The 16,722-nt window shown below is 35.4% G+C and overlaps 1 long non-coding RNA gene across 3 annotated transcripts in view; it reads right to left on the reverse strand.

The window, feature by feature from the left end:
- LOC140636825 (uncharacterized) overlaps positions 1-16,722 on the reverse strand; it is a 492,878-nt gene that overhangs the window by 60,797 nt on the left and 415,359 nt on the right. For all 3 annotated transcript variants that reach the window (XR_012034060.1, XR_012034058.1, XR_012034057.1), the window contains exon 10: positions 14,521-14,565. This is a non-coding gene — a long non-coding RNA (uncharacterized lncRNA). The remainder of the gene's footprint in view (positions 1-14,520; positions 14,566-16,722) is intronic.

The following is a 16,722-nucleotide window of genomic DNA, read 5'->3' on the forward strand; positions in this document are numbered from 1 at the left end:
CCCACATTCCTGGAAACTTCCCCCATCTTACTTTGGCTCAGAATAGTTGACTTCCAGCACTATAAGATAGAACACTTTAAACCTCCATAAAACTAACATTGAAAGTATTATTTGTAATGTTTTTTTTTTTAAGTTCATCTTTAAAGCCACTTAATAAAAGTCAACTAAAACAAAAGTTATTACTTCTCTTTTCTCTCCAACTAGTGTTTCTTTAAAAAATGGTGTTTGCTCATGTTAAAACAGGGAACTAAGCTGTATGTAGAAAATAATGATTTACCTTCTGAAACTGCAATACGCACAAATGGTAAGTTATTTATAAAATTGATGTTGTCAATAATATAACACTGTATGTATTCTTCAAGGAAATAAAAGGCTATTTATTTCTCTTTCCCCTAGGAGCAAGAAGAATACAGGTACAGTGCCTGGCTACCCTAGTTCCTCAGGTACATTTTCCACTTTCCATGTTCCTATACGACAGTGTCACAGATTTCTGCCACTGTGTCATAAAGATCACTTTCCTCCTGTATCCAGCAACATTCTCTCACATTCCTGTGAGCCCTCCCAACAGCCTCAGAGGTGGCTAAGATTTGCTCAATATCTCATCAAGACCTCTTACATTTTCCTTGAAACTCTCCTTAGGTGCCTCCAGATTCTTCCTACGCCTTATCCCAAAGCTACTGATAACATCTTAAGACTTTTCTTGGGATAGCACACGACTTTCAAGCACAAAAATCTATGTTGGTTGTGTCTGACTGTGTAACAGACCACCTCAAAACTGGCTTAACGCACCAGTATTTTTATTCTTTGTAATTTCTGAGGATCAGGAATTTTAGGGTAACTTTCTGAATGGCTCTGGCTTCAAGTCCTTCATAAAACTGTAGCTAGATTTCAGCTAGAAAAGAAGTCACGTGAAGGTTTCACTGGGACTTTAGGATCCCCTTCCAAGGTGATTCAGTTGCTGGTAGGGTGGTGCTGGTTGCTGGAAGAGGCCTCAGTTCATCACTGCATGGTTCTCTCAAGATGGCTGTTGGGTGTCTTGTGGCTTTGCAATATTGGAAGACAATTTTCCTGGGTCTGGTGAGTAGAGGAACTGAAAGCTGGTGAGTAGAGGAACTGAAAACTTCTCTTGTTCTGAATTATCTTTTCAAGGATGTTTGCATAGCAAAAGCCTTGCTGGATAGAGATAGTCTCCCTCCAAGCAAAAGACATTTTTTTTTTCTTCTCCCATATCATAAAGGTAATATCTCCCTAAGGCAGAGATCAATCAGGTTTAAAAAACTGAGTCCCCTAGGGATGACTCGGTGGCTCAGTGGTTGAGTGTCTGCCTTCAGCTCAGGGCATAATTCCAGGGTTCTAGGATTGAGTCCCGCATTGGGCTCCCCGCAAGGAGCCTGCTTCTCCCTCTGTCTATGTCTCTGCCTCTCTCTCTGTGTCGCTCATGAATAAATAAGCAAAATCTTAAAAAAAAGTTGGGTCCCCCAAACTTGAGGTTTATCTCCTTCAACACAACCCACTGCATGGATGTTGTCTATGGCACACTTTGTGTTAGTCTGTGGGAATCGGGGCTCAAGTAACTGGCACAATGCTGGTACTCTGGTGACTCCCATTATTTTGAATCATAAACTGTCCTTTGAATGTGACCCTGGAGTCTCGTGTCTTCTACTACTATCCAAGAACCTGTGGCAGGGTAGCTTGTTAGCTTGCAAGTAGGGTACAGTCTCAAATCATTTATAGGCAGATGGCTTCCACCAGAGTGAAAGATCCAACAGGCTAAGGCAGAAGATGAGATGACTTTTTGACCTAGCAGAGAAAACCCCACACCATCATTTCCACAATTCCATCATAGGTCAGCACTGATTCAATGTGAGAAGGGATGATGAAAAGGTAGGAACACCAGAAGGTGAGGCTCATTAAGAGCTATCTTGATACTTGGTTATCACAGCTCTCCTAAAAATTGTAAAAACTGTAAAAACTTGAGCTCAGAAATAATATAGTGATTATTTTTGTGCTGCCTGTAGGTCTCAAACTAGTTTATTTCATATTACATTAGTAATATTATTGTTGAATTGCATTGTTCTAAAAATATTACATGTGGTGTAGGGAACAATATTTCCATATAAAATGTGATGAGTAAGCCTGTAAAAAAGGAAAATATTTCTTGGTGTACCCTTTATCATCTAATAAGCAGAAAAAAATCTCAGCATGAATTAGAAGTGGTATACTAGCCTTGTAAAGACCCACTATAAGGGGTATCTGGGTGGTTCAATGGTTGAGCATCTGCTTTGGCTCTGGTCATTATCCTGCAGTCTTGGATCTTTAGGGAACCTGCTTCTCCCTTTGCTTATGTCTCTGCCTCTCTGTGTCTCTCATGATTAAATAAATGAAATCTTAAAAAAGAAAAAAAAAGACCTACTATAAGAGATATGGCTGGCTAATTTTGATTGCCTAGTATTTCCTATCTTATCAAAATCTTCTGAACATTATATAAGAGAATCAAGAGAATAAGATTTGTGGAATTGTGACCAAACAGAGAAAGAAGAAAGGGCACAAAGAATTATAAAAATAGTCATTCATATAACTTAATTTGAGAAGAATAAGTAAAATTAAAAGCTTTCTTTTCTTAAGAATATTTTATTTATCTATTCATGACAGAGAGAGAGACGCAGAGACACAGGCAGAAGGAGAAGCAGACTTCACGCAAGGACCCCGATCTGGGACTCGATCCCAGGCCTCTAGGATCACTCCCTGAGCCGAAGGCAGAAGCTCAACCACTGAGCCCCCCAGGTGTCTCAAAGGTTTTCTTTTAAATTAGGTTCTTTTAAATCAATCCTTTCTCCTTGAATGTTTTGAGAATCCAATTACTCAATATATCTCAACCACACTATGCACTACTTTTGTAAAATGTTAAGACAGGGGGAAAGAGATTTGAGTATGGTGATATTTTTCATCTAAATATATCTAAATCAAACTGCCAGCTTCAAGACCTGCCCCATTTTGATTCATTATATCAGCTCAGCTAATAGCAAAGACTTCTTTGAAGCACAGTGACTGAGATTTATCAAAAAAACCTGTCATGATCTCTGCGGAAATAATTTCCAAATTCTTATGCAGTTATTATATTTCCTGGCCTGGAAGCATAATGAGTTTAAAGCATTAATTTGGAACACATTCCATCTTTTGCCTCCCATGGTTAAACTGTTTAATTAAAGGCCTTGAAGGCTTCTAGGCAAAACAATCAGCACATGGTGTGATCATCTCCCTCTTATTCTCTTTGCTTTGTGCTTTTTCATCTTTTGGAACTTAATTCGTTTATTCTAGGACTATTTGGCACTCTCCACTTAGGCTGTAGTAGACAAAAGAAGCCATTAGTCATTTGGTTTTGTAGATTCTCGTAGAGATTGATTCTGATGGCTGAAGACAGTCATTCATTGCACAAATATTTATTGAGTGAGTGCCAACTAAGGTTCCTGATATTCTGCTAGATGTTTTGAAAAAACTGACGAATCAGTTGTAGCTCCTTGTTTACATGTGAAGGAGTATTCAGGCAAGAAGGGGAGATGAGATAGGGTCATAGTCATCTACAACCCAAAGAAGCAAGAGGTAAAGTGTTGGAGTAAGATGTTACAAGACGATCTTTGAAGAGACTATTTTTGATAGGAGGAATTGAAGAGAAGACACATAAGTGAAGTAAGATTTAAAGTCCACTAGGAGGGATTTAGATGTTTAGGGGTTGGGAAATGGGAGAACATGAAAGAAAAAAAAAGAAAGAACAAGTAGGCAAGGGGAAAGTAGGTCACCAAAGCACAGAATATAAAAAGACTTTATTCCACTCTTAATTATGAAGAAAGTATTATCAAAAGGTCTTAAATTAGAGGACTAGCAATTGAGATTTGTACTTTAAATAGCCAATTGAGGTTATAGCACAGAGATTGAATTGGAAGGGGTAATAATAGAAACAGAGAAAAGAAACTAGTCTACATTTTTTAGCTCTTACTATTTGCTTTTTGTTTGAGAGAGAATCCATTTTAGATAATGACAATCCTTTCCAGTTTGACTTCTTGCCTTCTTTGAAGCATCTTTTTGATATTCATTTTCTGGTACCTCATTTTGTGACCTTCACTAAGAAATGTCCTTTCCTTCAGTAGAATTAATACACTGGGCCCATTCACTCTATGGCTTCTCCAGTAGAGAAATGAGGAGGTAATTAGAGAGTAATATAAAATTTTCCGTTGTGATTTTTGTAGATTATTCTGTGTGGCTCTGTGTGGAAGCTAGGTATAGGAAAGTATGAGGTTGGCCCATGAATGGAGGTATGGGTTAAGGGAATCAGAATTCATGCCTTAGACTCAGCAGTGTCAGGAAGCAAGAACTCAAATTTTTAAGTCTGTGGCAATAGGTGGAGAGCAGGTGTACTGTATCTAAAATAAAAGGGCTAATTAACATTCTGCCAAATGGAGTAGATGCTGGAACACCCTGAGGCAATGGCAGACTGGAGAAGGGAACCTATTTTACAAAGGACCTTTAACAAAGCCTGTGAGAAGAAAAAGGATTGGTAAGGTTGTGACAGGTTAGAACATATATGGTACTTTTCCAATTACTTTTTTAAACACACTGACTTGAAGTCAAAATCCTAACACCTTAAATGCCCTATGGGTAACCAGTTTTTATACATTTGAGTTAATAATAAAGATAGTTTTGGCAATTGTAAATATTTTCTTTTGGTGATTAGGAATAAATTTTCTGGGGAATTAAAGATTATAATTTAAAGAATTCTCTGATGGCTTCTCTGTACGTGGTTGTATTGACTCTAAGACCTTGTGAATAGTTCAACACTTCCAGTATGGTATGGAATAAATATATTAAAGATGCACTTTTGTGAGTGGTAAAACATGGCAAGAGATTAAATCTCTTGCTCAAGTATATGGCAAATTGGTGTGGTGCTATCATATATCCAATTTATGATCAGGTCAATGGATGGGTGTGCATTTATGAGAGACCACACTTAAAACCCAATAAAAGAGGACAATTGATGACATAGATGAAAAGATGGCTCACCATCAAAGAAGCATGAATGGTACCGTTTTTATGACTTGCTTCTTGTACTTGATCCCAAAGCTCAACATAACGAAATGTAACAGAACATTTAGAACATTCAGCTTATAAAAGGTACTTGCTTTCCTAAGACGACATGCCCATTCATCACACAGGGTTCAATGCTGCTACTTAACTATAAGAAACCCAGCTTAGAAAATTCTAAAGAAAAAAAAAAAATCAAGATCACAATCATTCTTTAGATTCTGTTGAAGACTGTTTGCATCGCTTAAAAAAATATTTCGTGTGTCTGGTGTGTCTGTTAGTGAAAAATCAAATACCCGCCTCATATAAAAATAACTGCATTTTCCAATAGTTTGCAGTTGAAGTAAAAATAAAACTCTTCAACCAAACATCTCAAAAATGTTTCAATGTTTGTCTGTATTGATTTTATATTGATTTTTCTGACATGCATTTATTCATTTATGAACTCAAGAAGTTTTGGCAACTTTATCTAATGTCAAAAAGCATATTGAGGTCCCTATTCTCAAGTGATTTATAGGTTAGAAAGACAAATAAGACATTTATATAATATAATTTAATTTTTACTTATATTTAAACTTTCTAGAATTAATATAATATGGAAGAGAAGTTTTTTTTTTTTTTTTTTTTTTTTTTTTTTTTTATTTATGATAGTCACACAGAGAGAGAGAGAGAGAGGCAGAGACACAGGCAGAGGGAGAAGCAGGCTCCATGCACCGGGAGCCTGACGTGGGATTCGATCCCGGGTCTCCAGGATCGCCCTGGGCCAAAGGCAGGCGCCAAACCGCTGTGCCACCCAGGGATCCCGGAAGAGAAGTTTTAAATGTCTAGCAGTTCATCAAGCACTAGATAGTATTGCTTCCACTTAAAACAATGAAATAGACATTAATCTACTTTTGGAAATTTTAATTTTTATTAAGTTAATTTTCAGAAATTTTCCTCAGAATTTGTCTGAATGCACTTATTTATTTTATTAATCTGACTAGCTATTCCAGTGACAATTAAACCATGATGTTTTAATTGTTGAAACTCAAATTGGCCTAGTTACTTTTACAATTTCATTGACTATAACTTCAGCTGGACCCACAGCACTACTAGGCAATACTGTGTCTGTTGGCACTCTTTCCCATTTACCTTGTGGATAGTCCAAATTTTTACCTATCTCATCTATTAGAAGCCTAGTAGATAAAAGCAACAAGTAAGAGTAAAGAGTGATATGAATTGCAAATATGTATTTTATGCAAGAATGATTGCCTGGAAATAACAAAGGGAAAAAAAAGAGTGACAAAAGAAACAATTTTCTTTCTTTTTAAATTCTACCATAGAGTGAACAAATAAGGAAAAATAAATTTTCAGATCTTGAATATTAAGTACCCTTATTTTCCAAATAACCATTTTTAATTATCTTGATGTTTTTGTTGTTCCAAACAAGGACCATTTAAGAATCTTATTTAAAATCACCTTTACAGAGGCTCCTGGGTGGCCTGGTAAGTTAAGCATCTGACTCTTGATTTCAGCTCAGATCATGATATCAGGGTTGTGAGATCAAGCTCCACACTCAGTGTGGAGCCTACTTAAGAACCTACTCTCCCTCTGTCCTGCGCCCACTCTCTCTCTCAAAAATAAATAAATAAAATAAATAAAGTTAAAATAAATAAAATAAAATAATCTTTACAGAGGTGGTATTATGGTGTAGTATTTAAGAAGGTTGGGTTCAGAGCCATACTACCTTGATATGAATCCTATTCCACAGTTGACTGTTGTGTAACCTTGTGCACATTAATTAACCTCTCTCAGACTCAGTTTTCTCATCTGTAAAATAGTACCAGCTTCATAGAACTGATATAAGGATTAAATTAGTTAATATATCTAAAAAATCCTCAGTCATCCTCAAACATGTCTGTTTCTACATAGTAGAAACTTGATAAATATCATTATTGTTAATACTGTTATTTCATCAAAGCAGCAAAAGTTACTTTATTGAATGAAAAATGTTTTAAAATTAGTTATATAAAAATATTTTGATACTGTCCAAGTGAAACTATCAACTCATTAATTTCTTTACTTATTTCACTTTCACTTAGTTATGATAATATTACAGCATAATCTGAATAACCCCCTTTTATTTTTACTTTTTGCACATGACATCACTAGTGCTTTAACTCAAAATATTTTCTACACAATTTTTACCTATGATATTTAGTTCTAGCCCTTTACTCTTTCTCAAACCTCTTGAATACATTTTTAAAAAATTTCTCACTTAAAAAAAATTTCTCACTTTTCTTGTTCTTATTGTTTGAACAGAGATAGCACAAGTTAGAAAATACATGGATATCTGAATTAAACTTGAATTTTAATTTGTGTATGTGACATATATATCATTTATTACCTATGTGTGTGTGACTTAGAAAACAAATGATTTAATTGCTCTGAGCCTTAATATCATCAGGTCTAAAATGTAAACTATAAAACCTTCCTTGTAGAATTATGTAAGCATTAACTATTATATACTTAAAATATTTAGCAATGCAATGCAATGGCACATAATAGATCAATAATAGCATAAAGTTAAACACAAAAGGGAGCAATAGTCCAACATACAAAACTCAAATAAGAAAATTAGAATGAAAATGAGATGTCATTTCTCACCTTTAGTTTTGGTAAATAAATAAATAAATAAATAAATAAACATTTAAAAAAAATATCCAGTATTGCAAAGAGTTGAAAAGAAAAGGAAGTCTCACAAGCTGTTGATAGGGTGAAGGATTACAATTCTATTGAGAACAATTCTGCAGGATCTATCAAAGTTTAAAAGACACTCTTTGACCCCAAAATTTCATATTTATGAATCTCAGTTAACAAAAGTCAATAAATACAAGAGGCTGAGAATCCAGGAAAGCATAGTTGTCAGAAAATTGTGAATCATAGCCATGTTGCCATGCCTAATGTCAAAGAAACTACTATTTGTGTTTTCTTCTAGAATTGTTATGACTTTAGGCTTATATTCAGATCTTTAATCCATCTGAGTTTGTTTTTGTGTATGGTGTTAGAAAGTGGTCCAGTTTCATTTTTTTACATGTAGCTGTCCACTTTTCCCAATACCATTTATTGAAGAGACTGTCTTTTCCTCCTTTGCTGTAGATTGGTTGACCATAGAAACTTTGGTTCATTTCTGAGCTCTCTATTCAGTTCTATTGATCTATGTGTCTATTTTTGTGCTAGTAGCATACTGTTTTGATTACTACAGCTTTGTTGTATACCTGGAAATCTGGAATTGTAATTCCTCCAGCTTTTTTCTTTTTTCTCAAGATTGCTTCAGCTATTTGGTGTCATTTGTGGTTCCATACAAATTATTTGTTCTAATTCTGTGAGAAATGATGTTGGTATTTTGATAGGGATTAGATTGAAACTATAGATTGCTTTGGATAGTATGGACAATTTAACAATAATAGTTCTTCCAATACCTGAATGTGGAATATCTTTCCACGTGTTTGTGTTACCTTCAACTTCTTTCATCAATGTTTTATAGTTTTCAGATGACAGGTCTTTTACCTTTTTTATTAAAATTATTAAATTTATTCCCAGCTATTTTATTCTATTGATACAGTTGTAAATGAAGTTGTTTTATTAACAATAGTTTATTTTTGCTTTTGTTTCCTTTGCTTTAGGCAACATATCTAAGAAATTTGGGACTACATCAAAATAAAAAGCATTTGCAAAGTGAAAGAAACCACCAACAAAACAAAAAGGCAACCTACTGAATGGGAGAAGATTGCAAATAACATATCTGATAAGGGATTCATATCCAAAATACATAAAGAACTTATGAAACTCAACCCCAAGAAAACAATCTAATTTAAAAACATGTGCAGAGGACCTAAATGGACATTTTCCAAAGAAGATATACAGATGGTCAACAGACACATGAAAAGATGCTCAAGATCACTAATCATCAGGGAAATGCAAATCAAAACCATGAGATATCACCTTACACTGTCAGAATGGTTAAAATAAAAAAGACAAATAATAAGTGTTGGTGAGGATATGGAGAAAAAGGAACCCTTGTGCACCACTGGTGGGAATGTAAATTGATACAGCCACTATGGAAAACGGCATAAAGATTCCTAAAAAAAAATCAAAAACAGAAATACCATATGATCTAATAATTCCAGTACTGAATATTTACTCAAAGAAAATAAACACACTAATTCAAAAAGATGTATACACCCTTATGTTTGTTGCAGCATTACTTTTAATAGCCAAGATATGGTAGCAACCTAAAAGTCCATTGATAGAAGAATGGATAAGAAAGATGTGCTCTGAATGTGTGTGTGTGTGTGTGTGTGTGTGTATGTAATATTACACACCCATAAAAAAAATGAGATTGTGTCATTTGTGACAACATGGATGGACCTGAAGGGTATTATGCTAAGTGAAATAAGTTTGAGAAAGACAAATACCATATGATGATACTCATATGTGGAATCTAAAAAAAAAAAAAAACCCAACTCAAAACAAAACAATAACAAAACAAATGAATAAGCAACAAAAAGCAGAATCAGACCTATAAATACAGAGAAAAAACAAACTGATTGTTGCCAGAAGGGAGGGGGGTGAGGGAATGGGTACAATGGATGAAGGGGAGTTGGAGATACAGGCTTTGAGTTATGAAATGTCATGGGAATAAAAGGCACAGCATTGAGAATATAGGCAATGATACTGTAATAGTGTTGTATGGTGGCAGATGGTAGCTACCCTTGTGGCGAGCACAGCATAAGGTATAGAGAAGTTGAATCACTATGCTGACCACCTGAAACTAAGGTAACATTGTGCCAACTATACTCAGATTTTAAAAAGAGAGAAAAAGAAACATTGATCTGTAAGATGAGTAAACATTGCTATTAATAGTGACATTTGATAAGGACCAATCTTGTGAATTATATATATATATATATATATATTTTTTTTTTTTTTTAAAGATTTAATTTATTCATGAGAGACACACAGAGAGAGAGGCAGAGACACAGGCAGAGGGAGAAGCAGGCTCCATACAGGGAGCCAGATGTGGGACTTGATGCCGGGTCCCCAGGATCAGGCCCTGGGCCAAAGGCAGGCACTAAACCGCTGAGCCACCCAGGGATCCCCTCTTGTGAATTATAAAAAGAGGGAAAATATGTATTGCATCCATATTAAACTATGTTATAACTATTCCCTTGATAAGACTTTTGAGATTAAGGACTCCAGGTTTAAGCATAACTCTTTACATGATACAAGAAGAGAAAATAAAACCTGTGGCTATTTACCGTCCTCAAGCATCAAGAGTATTAAGTGCCACAGAGAAAAGCAGGGAGAAGCAAACAGAATTTAAAAATTTTTTTTTTCAATATTATTGCAACTGTTTCATTTTCAGTTTTTTAAATTTAAATTCAATTTACCACCATATGGTATAACACCCAGTGCTCATCTCATCATGTGCCTGTCACCCAGTTATCCTATATCCCCACCCACCTCCCCTTCTGCAACCCTTGGTTTGTTTCCCCAGAGTTAGGAGTCTCTCATGGTTTGTCTTCCTCTCTGATTTTTCCCCAGTTTCCTTCGTTTCTTATCGTCCTTTTCCTATTTCTTATATTCCATATATGAGTGAAATTATATGATAATTGTCTTTCTCAGATTGACTTACCATTAGTAGTAATGATTCCTTTGGCCGGAGTCTGTGCATGTGATTCTTTAGACTGAAATAATGCCTTTGGGAAAAAAGTTAAATTTTCCTGGCAAAGTTTATCCAGGAGGGGATTTGGAGTATCAATGAGTGTTAAGTTGCAACTGTTGCTAATGTGATTTTTAAAATACTGAATGTGAGCATCAATAAGCTTCTGGACAATTTGAATTCTTTCTATTCTTAATGTTAACTGAATTTTAAAAAACCCAGGCATTATCCAGAATGATTTATCACATCAATTAGACATTATCTGTTTATAAGATTTTCTATTAGATTTGAAAACCTCAGGTTTTTTAAATATGAATTAATCCTGAAAAAATACCATTTACATTTGAAAATTTGCAGTCAAGTTAATCAATAATAATAATAATAACAATAATGTCCTAAAATGTCTAACAGATATGAAGGAATGTATTTTAAATTTGCTCTTTAAAAGGGAAAATGGAGCACTTGGGGAGCTCAGTGGTTGAGTGTCTGCCTTTGGCTCAGGGCGTGATCCCAGGGTCCCGGAATGGAGTACCACATTAGGCTCCCCACAGGGAGCCCCCTTCTCCCTCTATGTTTCTGCCTCTCTCTCTCTGTATCTCTCATAAATAAATAAATAAAATCCTTAAAAATAAATAAATAAAAAATTAAAAGGAAAATATATTACTGGACTTAGAATAACTTCCCAAAGCAGACTCTAGGACCCTGAAAAGCCCTTTAAAGTTCTTTCAGTTTGATAGTTTATGTTTATTATTTTTAACTATTAAGATACTATATAATGATATAAAATTTAAGAGATTCTGATATATAATTAAAAATTAGGAGGGTTACTATTTTTCCTTATAAAATGTGTGTGTTATCTATCAATCAATTTATATTCCTGAGTGTGTGTTGTATTGTATGTATTGTCTGCATATTTATCTGTTTAAATATACAGATGATTTTTTAAAATAAAAGTTGGAACACAAACTACATATATTAATTTGTATCTTACATCTTTCATGTAATATTGTAGAAATTTTTATTTATTCTACATCATGATATATAGACCTACCTCATTCATTTAAATAGTGCTATCAAATTTCAAAATACAGACATACGGTAATTTAAGACTTTCCCATTGATACCTTTTTATCAGATTTCTGCCACTACTAACAATGCTGCAGTGAGTGCTCTTATAAACACAACTTTGTTCACATATAGGATGGCTTCCTAGAGGCAGCATTGCTTGATCAGATTGCGCACTTTAAAATTTTTGATGGATCATGCCCATTTGTCCTCTAAAGAGCTAGAACCAATTTATCCTTCCACCAAAATTTGTGAAAGTTGTTCTGCACATCTTTTCTCATGGTGAATATTATTACAATAATTATCCTTTTCCAAACAAATAGGTTGAAAAATGGCATCTCATGTTCTTTAAAGTTATAATTATTTGATTATTAGTTAAGTTGAAGAGATACTAAAGAATTCATCCTGTTACTAGGGGGGGAAAGTGGGAAATGGGGATAACACAACATTCAGTCTTCAAAATGTATTAAAGTTCAGGCTAAGCTGGTGATATAGAGAGACTCCAAAGAACAGTACAGAATACTATGTGAGTTTGTTGTTTTGTTTCGTATGTCTCTTTCTTGATCATAAAACTTTCTGCTAGTCTGGGCTGGAGGGGCAGCTCTCCTCCTTGCGATCATCCAGGGACTCAGGTTCACAGCATTTCATACACCTAGTAAATTATCTGTGTCTGCATGGTGAAAGCTGAGTCGTGAATATCTATATTTCAACTTGTGGAAAGGGGATAGAGAGAAATTCTGGGGCAAGCAACTTCTTTTATGTAAATATGATGGACATTGCATGCACCCTATATTCTCACACTCCAATGTCTAGAATGTAGTCAACTTGCTGTATGTAGCCACAGAGGAAGCTGAGATATATGGTCTCCAGCTTGACATCTACGAGTCCAAAATGAAAATAACAGATTTTTACTACTTTCCTGAGAGCTGTTTCTCAAATGAACAAATAGCTGCTTTGCCCCCATATTCTGTGTGTCTGTCCTGTGTCAGAAGCTTCATATAACACCTGTAGGGACTGAGAAAAAAAAGTTTGCCAAGTGAGTAGTTACTATCCTAGGAATCTGGGACTGAGTCAATTTTCTTGAGTAAAGATATCAACTCCTGAATAACAGCTACAAATCAGATTCAGTTTTTGATAATCCAGTCATTCTTCAAGGGGTGGATTTCCTGGGCCTTTCTTTAAGAACATCCTTGGTCTGGAAATTGAGTGGGACTGTAAGAAGCAATGAATTCCCCCTTTGGCAACTCAAGTTGGATTTTTGTTTACCAGACATACACTTTTTCCAATTAGACAGATCAAGTAATACCTTGTTGGCTGCCCATCCACTTTATACCAGGGGACATTGTCATCAATTAGCCACAACCACAGATTTCTGGAGGTCAAAACACTGGTTGCCACTCAGTCTCTGTGGCTGATTATGGTAATTGCAACCACCTTTTCTCTGAGGGTTAAGCATTACCACATGGTCTTTCCCATTCCTGGATTCTGTTATTCCCACTGAAAGGAGAGATCCCAAGAAACAAGAGATCCTACACAATGGCACACCCTTCACCTTTATTTTCAGTTTTTCAAACACAGACACCTTAGAACTTCTCAAGGATGCCACTCTCCTCTTTATGAACTCTCTTAATTTTTTATTGCCTTAATGGAAAGAGAATTCTCTGGAATCTCCTAATGGACATAGAAATAAGGTGTGTAGGTCGTATACAATAAATCTACCTCAAAACTCTCAATTCCTTCCTCCATTAGAGCAAGGAAGTTCTGCCATTTTGACATCATGAAATGGTTTTCATTAAATCCAGGATTCTGTAGTCAACAAGGAAACTACTAAATGTACTTAAACCTGCTTTGGCTGGCACACTAAATTCAAAATGCCAGGCAATTAAAGCATTATAAGTAAATTGGGCCAATTCATCCTTATATTATGTCTCCTTCAGCATAGTACTTTTAGAAACCATCCCCACCCAGCTCATTAGGTTCCTACTGATAAATTTTAAAAGATCTTTTAGGCCTTATAATAATGCATACTCTATCTCTTATGAAAAGAGACTTATCAATTTTGCACCTGAGGCATTCTGAGATCTAGCTTCAGTTATGGATATAGAGGTGAAGAGAGGTGGTAGGGTTAGGTGTTAGTAACTGACATCTCTTTGTGAGGCAAAAACTCAGAGGAGGTCATTGAAAGGTCTTATACACAGATTATTTTTCTCATACAGGGGGAAGAGAGGCTACTTATTGAAAAAAAAATCTTGAAATGATTTGGGGAATCAAAGTTCATACAAAACTAGACTATTATATTTTGGGCCCAATCCTCAGGCATGGCTGCCCTATAGTTACTAAAGAGAAGGGATTTTTTTTAAGGTCACCACAGAAGCTTTTGAGCTCTCCACTAGTGTTTTGGGTTTGAAATTTAAGTCCTGTACTTATCTTTTGTTTTTCTAAGCTCCCAGGATGGTCAGAAACAGCTGGTATACCCCATATTCTTTGTAATTATCATTACTGTCACAGAAAACAAAATCAACAGGCATTTTATATCTGGTTCTTCATCCCACATCATCACTGAGTAATTATGATTTCATGACATGCCATTACCAGTATGCCATTTTCCTCCAGGAAGACTGTTTTCATTAAATATGTTAACAAACCAATTTCAGAATACCATATTAAGGACTTACCTTGTGAAGCTATGTCTGATGTCCAGTACTGTTCAATCAGAATCCCTACAGAAAACAAAATTGTCCCCAGATGGTTAAGTGGAGACATTTCAACAAAGGGTTACCTATGGATGTATATGTAGGGTGAAAGGACAGTGAAGCACCCATGCACTAACATCAGCAGGAAAGTATACATTTCTAGGATCAAAAGTTCAAGGAGGACAAAAAGTTCCTTGAGCCCAGAGAGAGCTCTTATTATAAAAAAAAAAAAAAAAAAAAAAAAAGGGACCATTTGGTGGAAGCTTTGGACTTGGTAGAATGTAGCTAGTGCTGAATATACCTGATCCAATTGGAACCATAAGGGAAAAAATAACTTTGGTTTCTCTCTCCCTGCACCTTGTAACCTCCTGTCAGTGCTTCCACTGGTTGAACTTTGGTGGAGGCCAATCAACAAGGGAAATCAGGTTGCAGTTCTTGGAGAATCGCCCCAATCCCCAACAGAGTTAGGCAGGGGAAGGGAGAAATGGAACTATGAAAGACCACAGGGGGGTGCCATGGAGGGGAGATGCAAATGAAGAACAAGCAGCAAAAATAACTATCCCACGTGGCATCTCATTTCATCCTTTCCGTAATACTTCTGCTTTCCCACATTTTATAAATAGGAAAGTGAGGGTCAAAGTGGCCAAGTAAATTGCTTAATATCACATAACCAGGAAATACTCAAGCCTCGGATGAACGCAGGTCTGTCTAGGGCATATTTATATTCCTCCCTCTCTATCCATATAATGACTTAAACATTTAGATATGATTATGGAAATGAAAGGTGATTGAAAGTAATGGAGTTAGAATAGGAGGAAGGGCACAAACAGAACATGCATTTTGACATTCTTGAAACAAGTAATTTTAAAGACATTTACCTTCTTAAGAGAACTTATCACAATGTGAAATTACTTCCTTACAAGTCTGTCAACTGTCTCACTTATTAGAAAGTAAGGTTCATATGAGCAAGGAGTTTGTTTGTGCTCTATCCCTGGTACCAAGGTCTGTATACAATATGTGTTAGATTCTCAAAGAATATTGGTTGAATGAAAAAGTAAATAAATTAATAAAATAGTGGGCCAGTATATGAGCATAGTTCTTTGGGAGACTGGTAACATAGAATTGTATCCTGCAATATTAAATTTGCAAATAATCCTGAATACCATCCAACCTTTCCTGAATATCTCCAGGAAAGAGATCTCATACTGAATAGGTAGCTATTCCACTATTCCCTTGTTTAAATACATCAATAAGTATAGTTATATCTATACTAAAGGCAATTAGTTCTGTTTTTATCCCAAATTTTAACCTCTGTAATAACAAAGATAATATCTTGACCACAGCAATCTTTGAAATACTTACTAAAAACATAATTAGTGCCTCTCTCATGTAAGATAAAGCTGCTTGTTCTTTCAGCTTTTCTTTATATAAACTAATTTCTAGATATTTTATCCTCCTGGATGCCCTCTTCTGTGCATGGTCTAATTTTTCAGTAGTTTTCTTAAAATGTTAGAACTCGATGATATAAACCATACAGTATTCACATAGTATTCCATATGTTGACTGACTGATCAAAAGCAAAGTAGGGTAACTTCCTCTTTTGTTGGGGGAAATGCATCTCTACTAATTAACCTATAAGTAAAAATGATTTTCCAGTCCTTGATTCAAACTGAACACACAGGAAACTAAAACCATTGAGCAGTTTACACAAAAATAGTTCTTAAATCAAATTCATTGTGTAGAGGTCAAGTTGACATTATAAAAATCAATTTTGAGTTTACTGGACAATTGCATAAGTGCAACTATATCTGTTTTGTTGACAGTCTATCTGCAACACTTGGCACAGCACCGGGTATACAACATCACCAACAATACAGTAATGGTGAATACTTATAAGCACTTATTTATGTTCCAGGCACAGGATACATGTTGGGTCAAATAATTGCTTTTTTTACTAGCACTGGGTCCTGATTAGTTAGTGGGACTCTATAATTACCAGCTTTGCTTACACATTTAACATTCCATGTTTAGGATGAAGGTGGGAATCCATTTCATTGTGATGTTCCTTAGGGCTCACTGGATGCTGACTTCAGATTCCAGTCTATTCAGTCCGCACAGGTGCACAGAGGGTTTCACCAGAGCTGATCCACTCTATGTTCTTAGCATCATCATATTTCTATAGGT

This window comes from Canis lupus, chromosome 1 (assembly GCF_048164855.1).
Source record: "Canis lupus baileyi chromosome 1, mCanLup2.hap1, whole genome shotgun sequence".
In the NCBI taxonomy this organism is placed as follows: domain Eukaryota; kingdom Metazoa; phylum Chordata; class Mammalia; order Carnivora; family Canidae; genus Canis; species Canis lupus.